Source organism: Malaya genurostris, chromosome 3, assembly GCF_030247185.1.
Source record: "Malaya genurostris strain Urasoe2022 chromosome 3, Malgen_1.1, whole genome shotgun sequence".
NCBI lineage: Eukaryota > Metazoa > Arthropoda > Insecta > Diptera > Culicidae > Malaya > Malaya genurostris.
In genome coordinates, this window is record NC_080572.1 from 165,591,560 (window position 1) to 165,614,751 (window position 23,192).

At 36.2% G+C, this 23,192-nt stretch overlaps 2 protein-coding genes across 9 annotated transcripts in view; one reads left to right on the forward strand and one right to left on the reverse strand.

Annotated features, from left to right (window-relative positions):
• LOC131434811 (UDP-glucosyltransferase 2-like) overlaps nt 1–23,192 on the reverse strand; it is a 235,984-nt gene that overhangs the window by 115,244 nt on the left and 97,548 nt on the right. For 5 of the 7 annotated variants that reach the window (XR_009230392.1, XR_009230395.1, XR_009230394.1 and 2 more), the window contains exon 5: nt 16,584–16,670. The exons of 1 other annotated variant lie outside the window; for it this stretch is intronic. The gene's annotated coding sequence lies outside the window, so the exon portion shown is untranslated. Of the gene's footprint in view, nt 1–16,583; nt 16,671–22,452; nt 22,642–22,703; nt 23,177–23,192 lie in introns of those variants that run through there. One more of the 7 variants, XR_009230398.1, reaches the window with a different exon arrangement.
• Nucleotides 1–23,192, forward strand: part of LOC131434813 (DNA-binding protein D-ETS-3) — a 191,447-nt gene that overhangs the window by 84,625 nt on the left and 83,630 nt on the right. The gene's annotated exons all lie outside the window — the stretch shown is intronic.

Sequence of the window (23,192 nt, forward strand, 5' to 3'; positions counted from 1 at the left end):
ATTTCCATGTCCACATCATTTAATCAACAGCAAAACAAAAATCTAGCGTGAAATGAAAGTAGCCTAAAACTGTGGCCCATGTGAAAGCGGCACCCAAATCGTGGTGACTCCTCGTGTCGATTGTGGTGACATCTGCAAATGTTCGCCACGCTGATGATTCCCAAACCAGTGTGCGACTGCCACAGTGGAAAGGAATGCTACCAATTACTTCTCAAGATATCCTATTAGAATCCACTTAGTGGTGCAATGATGTCTTTCTCATATAACTTATATTGTCATTTATAATATTGTGACATTCCTCGAAAAACTTCTTTCGACCCGTAAAAGAAAAGTAAAAAAAGTTACTATGGGCGCCAGTTAGCCTAACCTTGAAACTGAGAGAGCTCGGTACAAATTCAAACAATTCTCAGATCGGTTGAGTCCATTTCCGAGAAAACCTTGTGAATTCCACTATTTCAGGAACCGGGAACCGATATGGCCGAAGTACGTTCGTATGGCCTATGAATTGGATTTTGAGTCAAGTTTGGATTTTTTTTCTTCGTTTTTTGAATAGCCGTTCTAGACCGCATATCACCATATTATTCCTGAACCAGAAAGTGGATCCGAAAAAATATTGGGATCATTGATGATTTTGACAACTATTTCCGGTACTTCTGGAACCGGAATCTGTAGACCGGTATAGTTGTCTATTCGGTCATCAACTATCATAACCTTCAAATTGAACTAGTTTTGGGCCCAGGTGTCACGTCGATCTAAACCAGGAGTTCCCAAACTATTTTGGGTCATGGACCCCTTTACTAATATTTACTTACGACCCCCATCAACAAATTGCTTTGAAAATTCAATTTCTTGCTTTTTTAATATTGATGTAAAATACTTACTTACCAATTTCTGCGGATGGTCAAATAAACACTTTTTTAGCGTAAATATTTCAAATAACAACTTATATCAAACAATAGGAGTCGATTTCTAGACCTAGTCGACCCCCATAGTTTTCATTTACGTCGACCCCCGCGAAAAGGATATCGACCCCGGTTCGGCGAACGACCAAAATTAGGTTAAAGCCGGGTATAAATAAACGATATAAAAAAAGATATCGACGCCAAGGGGTCTATATCGACCACTTTGGGAACCCCTGCTCTAAACGATGGTATGCAATTTTAAGTACTTATTATTCTGTAATTTCGCAATCGAAAGCAAGCCCATCAGTTTTATATGAGACCATTAGATCTTGATCTAGATCTATTATTTTAGGTTCTGAAAATCGGTTAAGTTATCTATGAGAAAAGTTTTATTTTGGAGTATGTGACCATTATTTTCGTTTGAAAACTAAAACTATAATAATGATTATGGTCCCAATTCATACACCTACAATGGTGTGAGTAGAATGAGTTGTCTAGATGAATATAATATATATATATATATATATATATATATATATATATATATATATATATATATATATATATATATATATATATATATATATATATATATATATATATATATATATATATATATATATATATATATATATATATATATATATATAATTAATATTCAAGCACATATCTTAACCAGTAAACAAAAATAAACTTAGTGGTGGGCTAATACCTTTCTCTTGCCATTTAAATAGTCTTATTAATACATTTATGAGGTTTTACCTTCAAATCAGTATTATTCAGCTGTTTCACGCATAATTTTCCCAAAGGTTCAAAAATATCATCCTAATCAACCTTATAACCTAACAGTACCTTTCAAACGTGCCTAAGAATTTTGAGTTCGATTCAGGCATCGTCGAAAAATTGTTGCGCATTGAAAAACACTACGTTTTGTCGGTTAATTCATATACATGATTACATCTTCTGAACCGGGAATGCTTGACATAATTTTCCAAACTTGTTGAAACACAAGTTGCAGCTTTTAAATGAGCCTAAGCTTTTCGAAATTCGTTGATTTTTTCGAGTAGTTTAAGCCAATTACGTCACTTATACTATTATATCTCTAAAAGTGACAGCGATTTGATCTCCCTTCGAACTTCTTCAATGGCCAGATGTGACAGTTATTTGCTCTATAAACCTGATCAACAGCACAATTGCAGCTTTCAAACGAGTCTAAGCTTGACGAAATGGGTTCAGCCATTTCTGAGAAAAAGCGCGGTAAAAACCAACGCGTTTTATCGGTTACGTCACTTATACCATCATATCTCTGGAACCAGAAGTCACAGCCATTTGATCTGCAAACTTGCTTTCAAGCGAGCCTATGCTTTAGAAAGTCGGTTCGGCAATTTTTAAGAAAATTGAGAGGTAAAAAAATCGTTGAAAAGTGCACACATATACACACACATGAACGCAGCTGTTCTAGCATCATATGAATTTCTAGTATTATACCGATGCAAATCAGTTCCTCTTTCGAATCGATCACACAAATATCGAGGCAGTGTGCAATTATGGTTTTGAAAATGAATACCATGGTTGGGGCTGGGTATAGCGTGATAGGTTAGTCTATGCTTTTCACGCAACCCGTCTAGGATCGATTTCACCGCACATAGGTCAGAAAGTTTTTCCGGCTCAAAGAGACGATTGACCTTAAGGTTAAAACCTCTATAAGTGAAACAAAAAATACCATGGTTAAGTAGTAAATTCTATGTTTCACAGAAAGTGATTGTAATGCGTTCAGTAGAAAAATCTGAGGAAGTATATCTACTAGATTTTAGGCAGATGTCGAGAAGTCGAAAGTTTTATACAGAAGAATCTTGGTATGAATCGTTAAGTCATTTTTCAATTGACACAATATACCGTACATTTTGGCAATCTTCTTGATGACGTTATCAATATGAGATTTGAATGTTAACTGCATCAATTATGATTCCAAGATACTTCATTTCTTCAACGCGATGAAACAACAGTATAGCCAGGTCAGTTCCAAAAGCCAACAACTAGAATGATTCATAAATTGAATTAGTTTTGTGACCAACTTAGAAGAATTTGGACGATCTGTAACTTTCGCTCTAAGCGACTATTTGAAATTTTAAGCACTCGGAAACTTACAATTCCGCAACCGGAAGTTGGAAGTTCCAGGAGTTTTTTATGGGATCTTAGTATCTTCATTTGAATCTTAGTGTGAGGGAATCGGCTCAACCATCATCAAGAAATCGGAGTGAGCTCCGTTTGGAAACATTGGACCAGTATTATCGATACTTCCGGAACCGGAAACTGGGACCGGTATAGTCGAAGTCGCTTCGATTGGCCATCAACTAACATGGCTTACGAATTAGAAAAGTTTTCATCACGAAAACGTACTGAAAGTACTGTATGTCCTTTTAGTTGAATATAAGCTCCAACTTAACCATCTCCGAGAAATTGAAGTTAGTATAAATATACAGGACAGCATCATAACGAACTCCTAAGGTCTCCTAAAGAATCTCAAAGAATTTACAGACATTATTCAATAGTTTTGGAGTTCTGTTTTCGAACAAGTAAAACGTTTACGACATTCTAGAATAAGTGTAAAACTTAAATCAACTCTTCCATTTCCCAATTGACTGGTTCTGTGGAAGAGCTTGAAAATCAATCTCATCCGAAAACAACCTACATTACTATTACTGCTCATGGGGGAGAAAACTTCACACACCGATTGGCAATATCGCGAACGTATCGTTCACCATAATCCTTGAAAGCAGCGTAAACAGACGATTAATTTCGGCTCAGCCTCTCGAGTGTCATAGAGATAATACTTTAGGAAAACACTTCTCACCAGCAGGCGTTCCATTATTTTCGCATTATCACATTAGCTGCTCAGTTCCCTCATTCGGCTAACTTTTACTGTTGCCGACTACCGTTAGTTCGGTCCTTTGCAACATAGCTTAGAAAAATCTAACTAAGCTCCGAAGGATCAATCCTCCCAGTAGCTGCAGGCAGGGAAAAATACTTCGTAATAAACACGGAGGGGTTCCGCGATATCACGGTTGACCTACGATTGCAAGGTGTTGATATTACAAAATGAGCAAAAATGATATAATCCTAGTAATGATTTAATTAAAAAATCTTGCAAAATGAGCAGCCTTACGCAGGGGGACGAAATTGAGCGAAAATGTTATGAATAGCCCGAATTCGAGTACCGTACAGACAAAGTGAACAGTTTTGAACGAAACGGCAGCCGACGGCGCCGGAGTAAAGTACGACTTTTCCACGTTGCAGTAAAAGCGTTGTAATAAATTCAAGGAATAATCAACTACCATAATTTAACACGTGGCCCGCGATGACGTATGAATGACACAACGAGTGGCCGGTCACGTGTAGCCTTGCAGGGTTACTTCGGTGCCATTGTGTGATATAAGGACCAAAGCGAGCTTGACAATATCTAAAATTTTACAAGTTTCGCGTTAGGACAAAGATTCTAGAAAAAAAAACTAATTGTTCAACTAGATTGTTTTAATTTTTACTTCATGTTAATTGCGATGTGATCGATCTGCAAGCAGCCAACTGTAATGATATTGACATGATTTGTAAAATCAAACTATAGAAGAAACCCCGCATCATTTCATGTCCAACTTGAAAAATGTGATAAATTCTTCCATAAGTTTTTAATTTGAGGAATAGAAATATTTCGTTTTTCAGGTAACTGAGAAGAAACAAGAAATTATTACATCAAACGAATATATTTAGTTAAAATAAAAAAAAGTTACACGAAATAGTCGATTCGCCAGATTCAATGATTTCATTCTACTCTCGATTCTTTAGACGTGAGAATGTAGGGATTAGTTTTCTTCAGGCTTGCAATATTTATGAAAACTGACACCCTCCAAGAAAATGAACCGCCACCCGTTATCGACCGACGGCGGATGGCCATTTATCTTCTCACGTTTTTAGTTGTGATGTGGAAAATATGCTACTTAATATTTATGATATCTTTTTGGCCGGAGTCAAAATAAATGATGACTCTTAGAAAAAGAGTGCAATCCATTTCGCACGCGTGTTCATCCCATCAGCACAGTGTTGTTGTTACTATCTCTGATTCACCCTCGGAACCTTTGAATGTGCCATCCTAACCCGGTATAATCCAACCAGTCCGCACTGAATTTGACCGGACCACAGTGACAATAATCGTAATACGTAGGGGTGAAAAATAAAGTTGTTTGTGGGCTTGAAGTTGGAAAACTATCTCACACTTCATTGGCTTTCATTCGCTAGACGAAACCCGAGGGGTTGCGGGTGATCGGATAATGCACACCGGTTGCATGGGAAGGTTCGAATCCAGTTTGGTGGAATATAGTCGTTATACTTTGAGAGGTATGGGCAATATGACATGATTTATTGGTTAAGTCGATTTTTGGAAAGTGGAGAAATTCGATATTATTTCTTACGTCATCTATGCTTTATTTATTATTCAGTTCATAACTTAGGTTCCAGAGTCACAATTATACAAAGCTATTTAGATAAAAATGGTAGAAGAGTTACTTCCCACGTAGCATAAGCACAGACTAACAGACAGGACACTCAAATTAGATTCTTCAATCATTTTAACGGTCATTTCGAATATTCCTTTATTTGGGACAGTACTCGCATGTGTCATGATGGCGCCACGTTACCCTATCAAAAACATCCTGTCTGTCATCTAGACTGTGTTTATTTTTTCATTTACCAACAGAGTTGCCATTCATACAGAATTACCTGTGATGTATTGATTTGTATACCTCCATGCGAATTCCATGCAGGATACAGATTTAATACATATTGCCAAAACTACACAGAAAGAAAAGATGAAACTTACACGACATGTAAACCGATGGTACTATGAAATAGACATCAGTTGAAACGAAAATCTGATGTAAAACCATGATTGATGCAAAATTACATTAAAATTCATTTAGTTTTTCATTGAACAAGACTGTATATTTACAAACCGCTTCGTTTTGTAATGTAAATTTCCATTCAATTGCCTGCTCCAAATATGTGCATGAAAATAAATGTAAAATCACAAAATATTTTTATCTGTGTATATACATAAGTGTGCCTACTTCTCATCCTCCAACGCAATACAAAATCGAACCCGTTTTGTTACAATATTTACTTGCTTCTGGTCTGCCGCCACTTAATTTCGGGTGAAAACTACCAACACAATAAAAAATAGTCTAGATGAACAACGTTGAGTCAAATAAATGGTTACCTTTCAACATCGCGAAAAAGTTAAATATATTATCAACGTAATCCAATAATTTATTGTGACGATTCATTTTCAAATATTTTGATGAAATCAGGCATCCCTGCAAGCAGCTGATCGGTGTTGACAAACGAGGGGAAACCAACTAGTAAAAAAAATTTTACATAACACAAGGGGTGTACAGATAGTAAATAGTTCGCGCAGTACAATATAGGTGGAACTAGTGCATCACGAAAAAAAATTTTTCTGAGAATTTACTCATACTGTCATGTCTGTTAGTCTGTGGCATAAGTATGAAGCGAAATGTCTATGAATTATATCTGATTTATTTTGGTTTTGATTTAGTAATGTTGTGATGTTCATTTGATTTAAAATATCGAATACCAGCTGAAACAAAAAATAGGTAAACACCAACATTTGGGTTAGTTGGTTAGGTTTGGTAAATGACATATTTTAGGCTCTCATCAAGTAACAGTCTGGCTATTAATTGCAACAGACAAGTATCTGTTGGGAGAATTTGTACGCATGTTCCTGCTCTGAGCTCCATCTTTACTGTCGATTCGCACTTTTATGATCGTATTCGAAAAAGATCCAATAATTCTAAAGAGGATTTTCACCAGTAAAGTTTATTTGAATTCGTTTTTGTATTCGTAATTGTGATGAAAAATTTTTTTAAAATGTCTTTCCCTTTACAAAATTTTCTATATTTCTCGACGAATTCTGAACAACCGAAGAGAAAGAGGTACTGAAAATTAATTTCGAGTAAAGATTAAATGTAGTTTAATGATTTTCTTCTGGATGCCTTTTATAGTTTTTGCCTTTCTCATATAGAAAGGTTATGCAATCACTGTGAAAACCGACTTTTTAACCGAGGCCCGGAGGGCCGAGTGTCATACCTTATGATCAAAAAAGATCCGGAATTTTCATTTTAAAATTCCCGCGCTTGTCCAATCGGTAAACTTTTATTCTTTGTCCAATCGGTAAACTTTTATAGTTGGCAACACTTTTATACACATTCTGTCAAATTTTCACGCATATCGTACGATTAGTTTTTGTTTGGCTTCTATACAAAGAAGTTGAAAAATTTTCGTGTGGCGATTTTTATAATGAATGTAAATTTAGAACAACGGCTCAGTTCGGTTTACATCTCCTCCAAGTCAGTTGATAAAACAAAACCGCTTACGTTGGAAACAGAAGAAACCAAGTACAGTATTGTGTAGTGAACAATAGACCTCGAAAATGAGTGAACCAAACGAACAAAAGCTACCGCCGACACGAAAGAATACAATTGTTATTGACTTTAGGCAGGTCAAAATTCGACCTTCGATACGAGAACTTGAAGGTTTGCGTAAGGAGCAAATGCAGCTGGACATTAAACGTGTGCATTTACTTCAATGCAATAAGACGAATAATGTTGTTTACATCCAGTTTTAAAAAGAGTTGGATGCAATTCAATTCGCAAAAGACAATAACAATGTGCACTATGTGGAACACGAGAACATTAGGAACAACATTCCAGTATATATGGATGATAGTGCTATAGAAGTGCGTGTGCATGATCTTCACTCGAGCGTCACCGATTATTATATTCGCAAAACTATGTCCCAATACGGAGAGATTCTCTCTATCTAAAAAAAAGTGGAAGAATTTTTTCCCCGGTATTCTAAATGGCGTACGTGTATTACGCATACACTTGAAGAAGCCTATACATTCTTATGTGATTTTCGGTCAAGATACAAGAATTCCGTGCAAATCACTTGTTACCTATGACAATCAGATGGCCACATGTCAGTATTGTCAAAAAGCTGTTCACTACGGTAGGCCATGTGATAAACTGGACAAGGAGACAACTACACCAAAGGACAACAGTGCTTCCGTCACACCAACCCAAAGCAATCCCAGTACACCTGTGACAGTCACAAACAACAGTGAAGCATCCACTTCAACGAAACCATCCAACGTATCCCCTATAGAACAAAGTGCATTAACTGCAGTGAACAACTTACCATCAAACCAACCAGCAACAGCAAACAATGTACAACAAGGCTCATCTCCAGCAACTAGTGTATATGTGTATAAAAGTGTTGCCAACGTTGAGAGAATAAAAGTTGACCGATTGGACAAACGCGGGAATTTTAAAATGAAAATTCCGGTTCTTTTTTGATCATAAGGTATACCATTCGACTCAGTTCGTCGAGTATGCAAAATGTCTGTGTGTGTATGTGTATGTGTATGTGCGTATGTGTGTAAGTGACATTTTTTTGCAATAACTTTTCTCGGAGATGGCTGAACCGATTTTCACAAACTTAGATTCAAATGAAAGGTCTTATGGTCCCATACAAAATTCCTGAATATTATTTGGATCCGATTTCCGCTTCCGGAATTATTGGGTAAAATGTGCAAAAAATTGTGAAAATAAGTGCAATAACTTTTCTCAGATATGGCTGAACCGATTTTCACAAACTTAGGTTTAAAGGAAAGGTCTTGAGGTCGCATAAAAAATTCCTGATTATTATTTGGATCCGATTTCTGGTTCGGATGTTATGGGGTAAAATGAGCAAAAAAAAGAAAATATGTGTTCTAACTTTTCTCATAGATGGCACGACCGATTTTCACAAACTTAAATTTAAATGAAACGTCTTGTGGTGCCATATAAAATTCCTAAATATTATTTGGATCCGACTTCCGGTTCCGGAATTATGGGGTAAAATGTGCAAAAAAAATGTGAAAATAAGTGCACTAACTTTTCTCAGAGATAGCTGAACCGATTTTCACAAACTTAGGTTCAAATGAAAGGTCTTGAGGTCCCATACAAAATTCCTGAATGATATTTGGATCCGACTTCCGGATCCGGAAATATAGGGTAAAGTGGGTTAAAAATTGTATACCATCGATGAAAATGGGGAAAAACCTTAAAAAGTGTTCTAAATCGACCTCAAATCTTTTCCAATTGATAGTTTTTATCAGTAGCCGGTCAAATAGACCGATTTCGGTTATTCTTTTAAGAATCGAAGAAAATTATTTTAAAGAATACAACAGCATTATATATGATAGTATGATTGATATGAGAAAAGCATCATTACACCACTAGGTGGATTAAAACAGGTTTTCTAAGATGTTTTGTTTTGTCTTAATCAACATAATCTTAAACTGCTTTTATCTTCACAAAACTGCCTTTTCTTCACAACGAATTCAGCACCTGAGCAGGTTACAGCAGGATACAGTGAACAAAAACACGTGTTACTTTAATGGTTGACTCAAAATAAATTCGCAGGCCCCTCGCGCGCCGCTAGTACGCTTCCAGTGTCGGGATACATCTTTGACAGTAGTTTCCCGAGTAAATTCTAACATCAAAATGAGAACAAATTGAAATCTGATTATTATAGCAACATCAGATTGAAATCCTAATATGATATCGACTCATCAAAATTTTAATTAATATCACATTATGTTATCATTTTGCTGTGTTGAGGGAAAAGTTTTGTGAATCTCAAAAAATGAAAATATTAAAATCAACAACTTAGTGAATCCATTGAAATTGAGCAAATTTCAAATGGCAACACAAACATACAATGTTACGTTTCAATGGAAGAATTATTCCTTAAATCCTATGTTGCCTTTTACAAAAATGCTTTGACATCCTGCCGAGTGGCAGTGGACCGCAACTATAATTGCGAAGAAACGATTTTTTTTCAACATTTGCTTAACTTTTACGCAAATAATGCTACTTCCTTTTAATCACGAGAATATTGGTGTCAAACCACACGTCTGGGAGGCATTAGATAAATTGGCGATCATCGGTACCACGTTTGTCTGAAGCAGGGCAATCTGAATAGTGGCTTTGGCATTCCCATCTCGCTAATCGTCTGCCATAGAAGGAGCTTATTTCAGAATTTTATATGAGAAATATATTTGACGTCATCGATTTCCTTTTAGATACGTTAAGTATCCGGTTCTGTAACATTTTTTTGCGTTCAGTCTAAAAAAATGTTTCGATATTTGTAATCATACGACGTCGCGAAGTTTATTTCAAAGTTTTTAGACCATTATTTTCAGTGCATCCAGAAATCGGGGACCTGGATGGCGAAAATAATCTACTCGCCAAACCCGTTCTGAAAATACCCATAACTTTATATCCAACAGTATGAAAAAAAAAATTGTTCACGAAGTTCAAACATCGAACATTGAATACCTCAGATTTCAGAACCTAGAGCTAATTCTTGGCTTATAGGTGCCACCAAATATATATGTTTAATTTGACTATTCCTTAGTAGTCCACAAACTGTGCCGAATACACTCTTCAAAACAATTCTCGTTCCTAGTTATAAATGCTTAGAACTTCATATAACGGGTGGCAACTAAAATTTTGGAATTTCTTTCTCAAGCTGTCAAAAAAGACAAACATACTTGAAGATGATCTGATTGATTGAAATTAAACATACATTGTCCATTGTTGAAAAAAAATTAGTGAACATTTGAAATCGGTCCGTAATCGGGTGTTCGGCGAAGCTTCCGTTTGATGTCGGAACAGGAGCGTTTTACGGCCTTCATGTCAACTTTGCGAATGCATCTCTTGATTCTACCAATCAACTGTTAGCAATTCGTGGCTCTCCAGTTATTTTTTACACCAAGGAGCTCAAAACCCCGAAGAAATCTTCGATTGGACGACACTGAGGCAGATTTGTCGGGTTGTGGTTTTTGGGTACAAATGAGATCGAATGGGTATTCAGGAACGATTGTGTTTTTTTGGCGTAATGCGATGACGCTTTATCCGGCCAAAACACGTATTGTCCATCAGCATGATGTTTTTGAAGAAACGGGATCAAAATTTTCTTCAAACATTCGTTCTGGTACACATCTTGATTGATTGCCAACCCAGATGGCTTGAACCATGGCTTAGAAATACCTTTCTCGTAAATGGCAAAGTACAGCATCACTTTCTGTTCAAACTTATGTTTAAACTTATATTTTATGTTCGGAGGTGCAATAGAACTATCCGTTGAATAGTATCGATCGTTTCCGGGAATCTGCGTCTTCGAAAGAGGAAAATAACTTTCGTTGTCCAAAACAAAATTTTTTCCGGAATAATTTTTCATCAACCAGCGGCATTGGGACTTCAGCGTTGAAATCTGTGCGTCAGTATACACCCAAACCTCCATTTACGTAACTTATATATGTATATATGTATTAATATACGTACGCATGTGTGCAAATATTTGTATTTCTTTCTACATATAAATATTGGTGAAGTAAAAGCGATCATTTATAAGTATAAATATATACACATATACACAAACGACTGAGTGTGTAAGCATACATACATACATATATAAGGTTCGTAAATGGAGGTTTGGGTGTATTCCAAGGCTCGTGTCTTCTTTCGACTTTCTTCAACGTTTTGCAGATGTACTGGTGAGAACAGTTGAATTTTTTTGCGGCATCCCGTTGGCTCAGTGAATCCGTGTTGTTGAAGGCACGAGAAAGAGAACGTAGTCCTTTTGAGTCCATAATTTTGGCTGGTCTTACACTACCTTGCTTGCGAGCAGTTGTTGGGGATTTTAGGATATGATAAAGAGTCGAAGTCGCAACATTTTCACTTTTAAAATGTTGTACCGTATACTTTTTGACGAGATTTTTGTGCAGTTTGTAGAACTGTACAACGCGCTCGCGAAATACTTTTTGTTTCGATTCTGTCAATACACACTCGTTGCGTTGCTTCTATCCCGCATCCACCGTGAATAGCAGTGTGGCTATTTGAGCACAGTATAAAAATGTTCTCTTTGTCCTTCTTATATCCAAAACTGTAGCATTCGAACATTATAACAGTGAAGTCTTCTACAACACAAGAACGTGAATTAGGAATCCGGCAATAAGGTATCCCAGATCATTTGGTTTTTCGACTAATTGGGACAATGAACGATTATCTCGCTTCTGACCACAGATAGAACCAGAATCTCTTCAGTAAATGACTGTGACTCAAAATTATGGCGATTTGGCTAGACGATTTCTTTGGAAGAGTGTATTAAAGTTCCAAGATCTATTAGATGATTGATAAAATACTTCTCATAGTATCTAGCGTTAGTGAGTATATGAATTTTTAAACATTTATAACTAGGCATGGGAATTGTTTTGAAGAGTGACTTTGTGGACTACTTAGGAATAGACAAATTAAACATATATTTTCTTGGTGGCTCCTCTAAGCCACTAAAGTATTATTGAAAATTAGCTCTAGGTTCTGAAATCTGAGAATTCGATGTGTTCGATGTTCAAACTTCGTAAACAATGAATTTTTTCATGTTGTTGGATGTAAAGTTATGGGTATTTTCAGAACGAGTTTGGCGAGTAGAGTATTTTCGCCATCCAGGTCCCCGATTTCTGGATGCACTGAAAATAATGGTCTAAAAACTTTGAAATGAACTTCGCGACGTCGTATGATTACAAATATCGAGACATTTTTTTTAAACTGAACGCAAAAATTGTTACAGGATCGGATACTTACGTATCTAGAAGGAAATAGATAACGTCAAATATATTTCTCATATCTAATTCAGGGATAAGCTCCTTCTACGGCAGACGATCAGCGAGATGGGAATGCCAAAGCCACTATTCAGATTGCCCTGCTTCAGACAAACGTGGTACCGATGATCGCCAATTTATCTAATACCTCCCAGACGTGCGGTATGACAAATATTCTCGTGCTTAAATAGAAAGAGCATTATTTGCGTAAAAGTTGAAAAAATCGTTTCTTCGCGGTTATGTTTGCGGTCAACTGCAGGATCTCGGCAGGATGCCAAAACATTTTTGTAAAAGGCAACATAGGATTGAAGGAATAATTCTTCCATTGAAACTTAACTTTGTATTTTTGTGTTGCCATTTGAAATTTGCTCAATTTCAATGGATTCACTAAGTTGTTGATTTTAATATTTGCATTTTTTTAGTTTCTCAAAATGTTTGCCTTTCAACAGCAAAATGATAACATAATGTGATATTAATTGAAAATTTGATGAGTCGATATCATATTAGGATTTCAATCTGATGTTGCTATAATAATCAGATTTCAATTTGTTCTCATTTTGATGTTAGACTTTACTCGGGCTGAGGTTGAAACAAATCATAGCATATTTCATATATATGAAATATTTACAGCCGATACTACAGTTACATCGTGGTGGTGGTGGTGTAGTGATGTAAACGGAAATTGTAAATAATATTTACATACATTCTGCGACCAAATTTCATACACAAAAGTAACAGAACTGCAGAATTTCGTTTGGTTCGGTTGTTTTCGAATAATAGGTTTAATCGAAATAGAGCGTGAGATGTAAGCCAAACCACTGGAATTAAAACAAAGACTTTGTATCTATACTCAATATTCAGAATAGAATACTTTCTCCATTGAATTTATTGTTAGTGGGTAATAAAAATGGAACAAATTTCTTAAAACTAACCAGTAAATTCTTCCACCATGCAGGTCTTATTAGCTTATAATCAAACAAACCAACTAAACCGACCAAACTTTGAACAAACCGTGACCGAACCGATCGAACTTTGATTCAAATGAATATCTTATTACCCTATTCCATTAGGCTGAATTCTACTTCCAGGGTGGTGAAAGTTAAAAATGCCTAAACTATTCGAATTTGAAGGCCAGAAAAGCGAACATATGAGACTTGCATCGATTTACACCACTAGGTTGAATAAAAAAAGCTTTTTATAACAAATACAGTTACTTTTTTGCATGTATTAGTAAAAATAATCATTCACTTTTGTTCACTTTTTCAGTGGTCGCGAATACATGCAATTTCTACTAGGTACACTCTTAAAATCTACGACCGTTACTAATTAATTAAATAATTATTAGTTTTTAATACATTTTCTTATAAAAGTTATTCACTTTTATTCATTATTTTAACCGGCTGTTCGGCCATCCATGGAAGTTGACCATCAATGTTAACTTCCCTCTCTGAGCAGCCTAGATAGCCGTGTAGTGTCGGTAGCGGTTTCCCAACTGCTAAGAATAACGCTGCGGTCCACCTGTACCGGTGGTATAAGTCCACCAAACAGGTAAGCCGTGTGGCATCCGGCGGAATTATTTTTTACCAAGAATTGATCCACTGGTTTCCTATTCCATGTCGTAAAAGGCCACAAAAATAGGAACTCCTAAGTCAAGGTGTATTTCCGTGCCGATGGCTGAATGGCTGCAGGAGGTTAAACATTGCAGTCGTGAACGGAATATCTTGGGTTTTTCCCGGGAAAAGAGAGGCTTTTGGAAAATCATGGGGACTCAAACCCAGATATATTCATTGGATCTACACAACTATCGTTAGACCAATTTTAGCATATGGATGTCTTGTATGGTGGCAGAAAGGAGAAGTCGCGACAGTTCAGTCAAAGCTAAATCATCTCCAAAGGATGGTCCTAATGGCGATGACAGGAGCATTCACGACAACTCCTACTGCTGCTCTAGAGGCGCTACTGTGCATTAAACCACTACATGTGTTCCTAAAACAAGAAGCATTATCTTGTGCATACCGTCTTAGGGTTACAGGGCTTTGGAACAGTAACCCATTAGAATATGCTACCAGTCACACTCGCTTGTGGTCTCAAATGGTTCCGTGGGATGAGTATTTACTCGCTCCTAGTGACCTAACTCTCACATGCAGTTTTCCTTTTAAAACATTCAATGTGAGCTATCCTCTTCGTTAGGAATGATTGTCTGGTTGTCTGGAACGACAACTTGATGAACACATAGTTTGTTTTACGGACGGTTCTCTGTTGAATGGTCGTGCTGGTGCTGGTATCTACTGTCGTGAAATAGGCTGGAGCAGTCTCATTCACTTGGTAGATACTGTACTGTGTTCCAAGCAGAAATCTACGCAATTCTGTGTGGAGTACAATCGGCACTTCAGCAGAGGATCTGTGGTAAACGTATTTATTTTTGTTCCGACAGTCAGGCAGCCTTAAAAGCACTCAGTTCGAATGACTCACGGTCGAATCTAGTGATCGCATGTCGAACTCAAATTGAAGACCTCAGCATTTCAAATGCTGTTTACTTCTTATGGGTACCCGGCCATTCTGGTATTACTGGAAATGAATGGGCTGATGAGTTGGCTAGAGCTGGTGCAACGAATGATTTCGTTGGTCCTGAACCAGCTTTACCACTTTCAACTAGTTGGATACGTTCTTGGGCTGCATCCAAACATGCCAGCTACTGGCGCAGCTTGCAAACTTGCGCTCAGACAAAGCATTTCTACCAGATTTAGATCTGAAAATGTCAAAGTGTCTACTGCATTTCTCCAAGTATCATTGAAGTGTTCTGGTCAGAGCTCTGACTGGACATTGCAAACTCAATTATCACATGGCTACTATTCAACGTGCTGAGTATTATTCGTGTGATTTGTGTGAATGCGATTATGGTACTTCATATCATCTGATATGTAACTGTCCCGCATTGAGGCAGCTACGTATCCGGGTTTTTGGTTCTCCATACATGGTTGAGTCTGTGTATGCGGAGCTAAAATTGAAGGATATTCTCTCGTTTCTCACCCAATGTGGTAAGGAGCTATAGTCAGAAGGGTTCATCGTTCTTCCTGGAGTGAATGAATCCCTTCTGTATTAACCTTAAATAGGGTTTGGCAGATTGTTTGGCATCCTCTGGGGGGTACCGAATTTACTTCTGCTCGTACATACTGCGAGTCGTTCTGCATTCTTCCGGGAGTGCAGAATGGTGTCGCTTTTGTAAGATCTCTAAATCCTCTCGGGGGTTGGAGGTTTTATTAACAGCAGACTGTTCGGGACCTCGTAGAGGTTCAGAATTTCCTTCTGCTTCCACTAAATGTGATCCTCAGCAGATTGTTCAGCATCCCTTAGGGGTGCAGAATTTACTTTTGCTTTTATGTGTTTTTGTGTCGTCAATTTTTCCCATCCTCCTAGTCCAACCCTTACTATTTCCTTTCAATCCTTCCCTCTTATATATCGGGAAAATGATGCTAAAAACAAATTGATGGCAAGGCACAAATCTCCAAATATCAAGGGGAACGTGCCATTTGAGCCAATTTGTTCTGATTCCTGATTCCTGCATGTATTAGTAAAAATAATCATTCACTTTTGTTCACTTTTTCAGTGGTCGCGCATACATGCAATTTCTACTAGGTACACTCTTAAAATCTACGACCGTTACTAATTAATTAAATAATTATTAGTTTTTAATACATTTTCTTATAAAAGTTATTCACTTTTATTCATTATTTTAGGATTAGAAAATTATCGCTCTTCAATAAAGAACCCCTGTTCAATCATTCTTCCAGAAGAACTATTTCTTTTGAACCGTTCGCGAACGGATTGTTCATCTCTAGAACAGTCATTAGAAACTACTTAACAAAATGTGCCCCCTTCGCCCTCCCCCAGGATACGCCACTGACCTCTATATTGTTCTTTGACTGTGCCGTCCCGGATGGAAGCGGTGAATTGTGTCGAGCTTTTCGGCTGAGATGTGAAAGTGAAGTGATCTAAAAATATCAGATTTAGAAACTATTACTCCTTGAACGAATAATTATAAAATTACTTGTATATAAAATGTAGTTTTTGCAAAATGTGAAGTATTTCAAAGTTTAATAATATGTATAACAGATTAATTAGATTCGCGCACTAAATCTAAATTTTTCGAAGTTTATCCTAAATTCTCCGTTACTCACGTTGTAGCATATCACAGATACACAAAATATAAAGCTTCGCAGCAGGTGTAGTCAACGGTGAAATAAAGTTGAGGTATTTCATAAAGTAACTTTAATCATTCTCAGCCCGAGCCGGAATGGATAGAGAAGGTGAACCGTTATTGCCCTACGCCACAGGCTGGTTACATGCACAGTAACATTATTCGTACAGAAGTACAGTTGGCGACAGTTTTCAACACCTAATAAATGTTTTGGAGATAAATTGTTTGATTTATAAGCTAAGGGACAATAAATGGCCAACTGCTAGTAGAACGGCTCATATAAATAAGAGAATTACGAATTAAAACACTATATAAAGGGTGATTTTTTGAGTGGAATAGGATTTGATTTTTAAAAAACACACAAAATTTTCAGATAATTGGTGAAATCTTCATTGGAATCGATGGAACGATCGATATAATTTAATGTTTGAAGATGATTTCATGCAGGCGCGTATACAGGAATGTGTTTTAGGGTATCAAACTCCTCAGAAACTCAAGAAATTAGCATATCATCTCTCCAACATCGGTTGGTTTTCTCGAATAATGCCACCGGCCCATAATCTACACCAAACAGTGACTTTTTTGAAATGCATTGGTAGCTCTTGCATTGCTTCTGATTGGTCTTCACTCCAGATGTGGCAATTTTGCTTGTTGACGTATCCATTCCACCAGAAATGAGCTTCGCCGCTGAACACAATTTTTCGATAAAAAGTGAATCTTCTTCCAACTATTTCTTCAGAATGATTAAATTATAGACCAAACGACAATTCATGATTAAATTATAGACAAAACTGGACACGTCTGATAATGACACAAGACTCGATTCACGCATGATTTGTCAAAAACAGTGTTGCCAAAAAGACACCAGCAATGAAATCACCCTTTACTATCACTACTAAGGAGAGAAAAGATAAAAATGAATGAAACAGCGAAAAATGAAAATTTTGCAAAAAAGTATCACCAAGCGGAAGGACTCGAATATTTATCCTTCTTCTGGCCATGATGATGCTCTACGCAACTACGCTACTGTGTAGAACACGCTCCAGAACGCAACAGCCATCGTAACGATAAGTTATTTTTGATTAACAGTGAAAAAAAAATTTCATATTCTACTATTGTAATTACACTTCCTTTTGATATCTTTACAATGCTAGCTCATTCAATTTCACTTTTTGATTTTCCACGTTTAGATTTAACATATCATTTAATAATGGTTGATTTGCTTGGAGCAAAGCCCAGATAAAGCTTATCAAATTATTTCTACTTTATGACCGGGGATTCTCCGATCATTTCGACCACTTTGTTTATTACCCAACTTCTGACATATTTAAGTTTGCCGTTCTTCTGCTGTTTGAAGAAAAGAAAACATTATGCTATCGCTAATAGCATTAAAAAAACGACAATTATTACGAATAATTGTTCTCAATATAAATAATAATATTGTTCATTGTTGGGTTTTATGAAATTATTAAGACTTTATTATAAATTTGAAAACTATGAATCCAAAGCAAAGCAAAAGTCTTGGCATTACATTCCTTTTGTGGAATTTGGCCTTTCTGTTTCAACAGACTTCGCAGCCGATTCTTAGCGTACAGAATTATTGCATGGCTAGTAATATGAATCCTATTGACACTAAGAATCCTTCCAGGTCGGGGCTCGAACATACGACAGCTGGCTTGTAAGACCAGCATCCTATGCATTGAACCGCCAACCCGGGAATCCAAACTATCGCTAAAATTGAATCCAGAAACGATTCCTAAAGCTCTTATTGTTCTGAAAAGATATCAAAATTCCTTACGAACGAAATAGTTTTTAATCGAATTGAGCAAAGACAATTATAATTTGCTCACAATGTTTCATTTAAGCTGTCTAGGAACACAGAGCACCATACTCCGGTCTCATTGCGTTTTTCATTCTAAATACTTTCCGCTACGTTCCTTCGAACAAGTGGATTCTCATGAACCGAAAGTAAATTATTTATTAAAGGTTCGTTATGAAAACGAGGCTATTAATTTTCTTTGTTAACCTGATAATTCAAATTGAACCAGTGAATGCTTGGATTTTAAAAACTCAACATTTCAATAAAGAAGATCATTAAAATCCCAGAGAGGGTCTAATTCAATTCTCTTCGCTACAGCGTAAACAATCAAATTTTTAATGGTTTATGCTACTGCACAACAACACGGCCACGACCTAGGAAAGGGTGCTTTTTTCGCACGAGGGTAGGATTTGGAAAATCTTCCCTTCTATCCGAAACACTTCCGCTGTCTACACTAGCAATAAAAATAAATATTATAGCACAATTGAACATGTTAACAATGCCGATTATAATTCCCGGGCGGCACAATTGTTTTGCTGTGCGTCGATTAGTAACTTATGTTCGTTGTATGCTTCGGCGTGCGCCAAAAATTGCCTCTGGAAGGGTGCAACTACCCTTCCTATTGTGCATTTAAGACAGTCGCGAAGCACATTACGCAATCACTGAATGGTGAGGACGCTCAAAAAATTAATTTTTCAGTGCAGAATCAATTTTTTGATTTCAAAAGTTTGTTCAAAACTCTGTTCTAGAACAATCAAATATATTGCTTATGAATATATAGTAAAAATTTCTCGAATCTCGTATACCCGAATTAAGCTTTGTCCTCAGAATATTATTCTCTAGCAAATTGAACATCCCATCTTTGATCGCTGCACGCACTATATTTCCGCTGGTTGACTTCGTGTGCGGTGCTCGATTACCAACATGATTATTATTTATGCAACTATAGGTCCTGTCCTGTTTGTCTGCAAACGAAATAGAGGAGGGAATCGGGCATAGACCAGAGCGAATTATCAACACAGTGGAAAGCGGGAGGAAAGAGATAATGATTTCAAGTGTTGCGATATTTTGGTAGTGACTTTGTGTTGCGTTTCAATTCAGTGTCGTGCGCTCATTGACTCATTGACTGGTTGGTCGTAAGCCGGTAATCGTGGGAATTTCTACACAGGTCATGTGTCAGTAATTTACAACTCAGCTCGAAAATCAAGAGTACTATTCTTAACCAACATTGTTTCGTTGATCAAATTGAGGGTCGTAAAACGAACATTTGAAATCGCCAATGTCGAATCGAGTCCTGCTAAGAAGATAATTTCGTTCGTCTATTTTTGTTATTTGCAGATTGATTAGCTCCATATTGTTTGTTTAAACATACTCCACTTTGTGTGAGTAAGATTTAGATTTAGAATTATCTTGGTATGCGTTGATGACATGATTATAAAATTAGCCATGTCTCCGGTAAAAACATTCAATGTACTTTAAATTCAGGCAAATTTTATCAAAAAGTGGTATGTCTTAATAAGGAACTATTCATTATATTGAAGCTGAAAGAGAAGTATGCAGAAATTCTTTCCACGATACCCGGAATGGAACTCGTTTGTTGCGTAAGCGCTTAAGGGGACACTCTCTAAAAATTGATTTTTGTTATATTGGTTCAATCGATGAATATACTATCACATCATATAAGTTTCAATGTCAAAATTTGAATACTTTCGGAGACAGTATTCAGCTCAGTTCAGTTCGTTATTTTGATTTTCGTTTAAAGCATGTGTTTTTTCTCATTCCGAAACTTACATCTACAAATATTCCAATTCGAATTTTTCGGACAGCCTTGTTTCTGTACAGTAAAATACAAAAACTTTATCAATTTTTCAATCATTTTACCAAGCGCCTCCCTTAAAGGAGTCCTGCTTCGAACGTGGTCTTCGGGCAAAACTCAAAATATTAATGAAAATTTCTTTTCTCCTACTAATATCATATATGACCACATATAACAATAACAACAATAATAAAAATAATAAAATATTGGAGTCATTTCGCTTTCTCATTTCATAACAGAAACAAAGAACTGTAGAACTTTGACTTAAAAAATATTTTGATTTATTTTTCGTTTGGAACCTATGTTTTAAGCCGCTAAACATGTCATTCGGATTGTAGACAACGTGGATGTAACTGAAGTTAGAAATTTGGTAGTTTTGAAATGGCATGGTCCGAAACCAAAGCAAAGCAAAGTCTTGGCATTACATTTCACAATTGGTATTACAATTTCAACATACTTCGCAACCGATTCATAATTTCAATAAATATTTTTATTTACCTTTTTTAGGCAGTTTTTAGTTCAACGAAACTAAAAAAATGCACGTATTATTAATCAAGCATATTTTGCACAAAACTTTACATTATTTTAATTTTAGAGTGCCGAACAAAACGTGATTTTGTGATGTTTTCTTGTCTTACCGCCTCGTTTGGATGTCCACTACGTTCTGCATAATCGGTGTCTCTACGACCACGTTTAAAGTGAACAAACCATCGTTTTATTGTTGTTTCTGATAGAGCGGAGTCTCCATAACACTTTTTAAGTCATTGCTTTCCATGAACGGTACTTTTACCATCAAGAAACAGTGTAAAGTTAAAACACGAAATTGTTTCTGATCCATTGTTCTGAAAAGACAAAAGTAGCGTCACTGTTAGCACAACAACTCACAAAATAATGAATATAATATCATAAAACTTTAACAGCAGTCTTTTAAATGTTAGTTTTAATTGGAAAAAAGGTGACTGATATAAAACTAGCGCCATCTATGTGTTATTATTTTTTCTTTTTGATAGAAACATTGTTCTTTTTTCAAATGCGCTCTGAACAAGAATGAATCATAGGCAATATACATAATTTTTTCTTCGCCGTAACATCCACAGTACATAGTACGTTAAACCTAATACATTTCGAATATCATATTAGTATGATGGTATTCATTAGTTAATCTAAACACTGTTTTCATCAAGCTATTTGCTATTGTAAATAACATTAAATAAAATACATTTATTTTGTACATGATTTTAAAACTATTTCAGGTTTGTTTATATCAGTTCATCATTTTTGTTCAATAAAAGATAGCTGGCTATTGGTTGAACTCATGGCAGAGAAATGAGTTCAATATAAAATAACATTTAAATTGGAACTCCAATGGCCTTAATGAAATGATAAAGATGTTTCATGTAAGGAGGGTCACGAGTTTCTAGCGTTTTGTATTGCGGCGTTCCGTAATTCTATGTGTTTTTGTACATTTGAAATTCTGAATTTATTGTTCGATGTCAAAATTTCAATGGAGTAAATATAGTACAAATTAAAATACAGTACATTTGAAGGTAAAAAGCAGTTCGCAGTATTTAGGCTAAAAATACTGTACAATACTGTAAAATACAGTGCATACACGAGCATTATACATAAGCTACAACCTATTGAAAAAAAACCTACCTTCGGATTATTTGTGATGATAAGAAGCACTATTTACTCAATTTTCATTCAGCTCCAAATAAAATTCCATGTTTCTCAAAACTAAAAATGCTCTAGGTATCATAAGTTAGAATACGGGAGATAAAAGATGACCTTCGTACTTACAACAACGTGCACTATTTCGAGTACGAAAACCGGAAGAGAATGACACCAAAATAATAGCAGCAATAAAAGATTGCGCATAATTTAACAAAACCGGTTGTTTATTTCAGAATAATAGTTATATGTACATTGGAAACAGTTGATTAAGATTCTAATCCTTCTTTCTGTAAAATTCTGTAACTTTCTATGGTATACTGGCCAATGTATTTCTTACGCTATCTTCAGATACTCCCGCGGTGACGATTCTTTATTTTTTCTCGCAATCATCGGTACCAATTGCTATCTTCTTAGTTACGAAAAGATTCCGCTTAACTAGAACCCAGTACCAGAAACCTATTGGGTGAAGCTCTCGACAGTTTGGTTAATTGACATTTGGCGTATTTGACATATTTTACCTTATACCAATCCAGGACAGATTTCGCTTTGGCCAAAATAGGAAAAAAACAGGAATGAAAAGTCGTGGATTCTGATAAAGGATATTAAACACTTTCGCAGATTTCCTTTCTCGTACGCATCTTTATTGAAACTTTTAGATATTTTTACGTATGACCTGAAAAATCAAATACTTTTTCTGGCCTTGTTCCGAAAATATTCCTTTCCATTACGGTGTAAAAAACCAGATCCGGAAACTGTAAGTTTCGTCGTCCATTGTGGTATAAATACTTCTTATTTTTAAAAAAGCTCTTTAGTACAACTTTTCGCAGTGAAAGTTTGTTTGTTATCTCGGTTTGGCCCTGGGAATCCAACGTGATTTTTGAACACGGATGGAGAAGTCCATGTTGATCGCTGGTCACCTATGAAAACCAGTTAGCCACGTGCCAATACTATCAGTAATACACCGAAAATACCGCGTCGTTTGAAAAAAATCCTGTGAAAAATCAAAG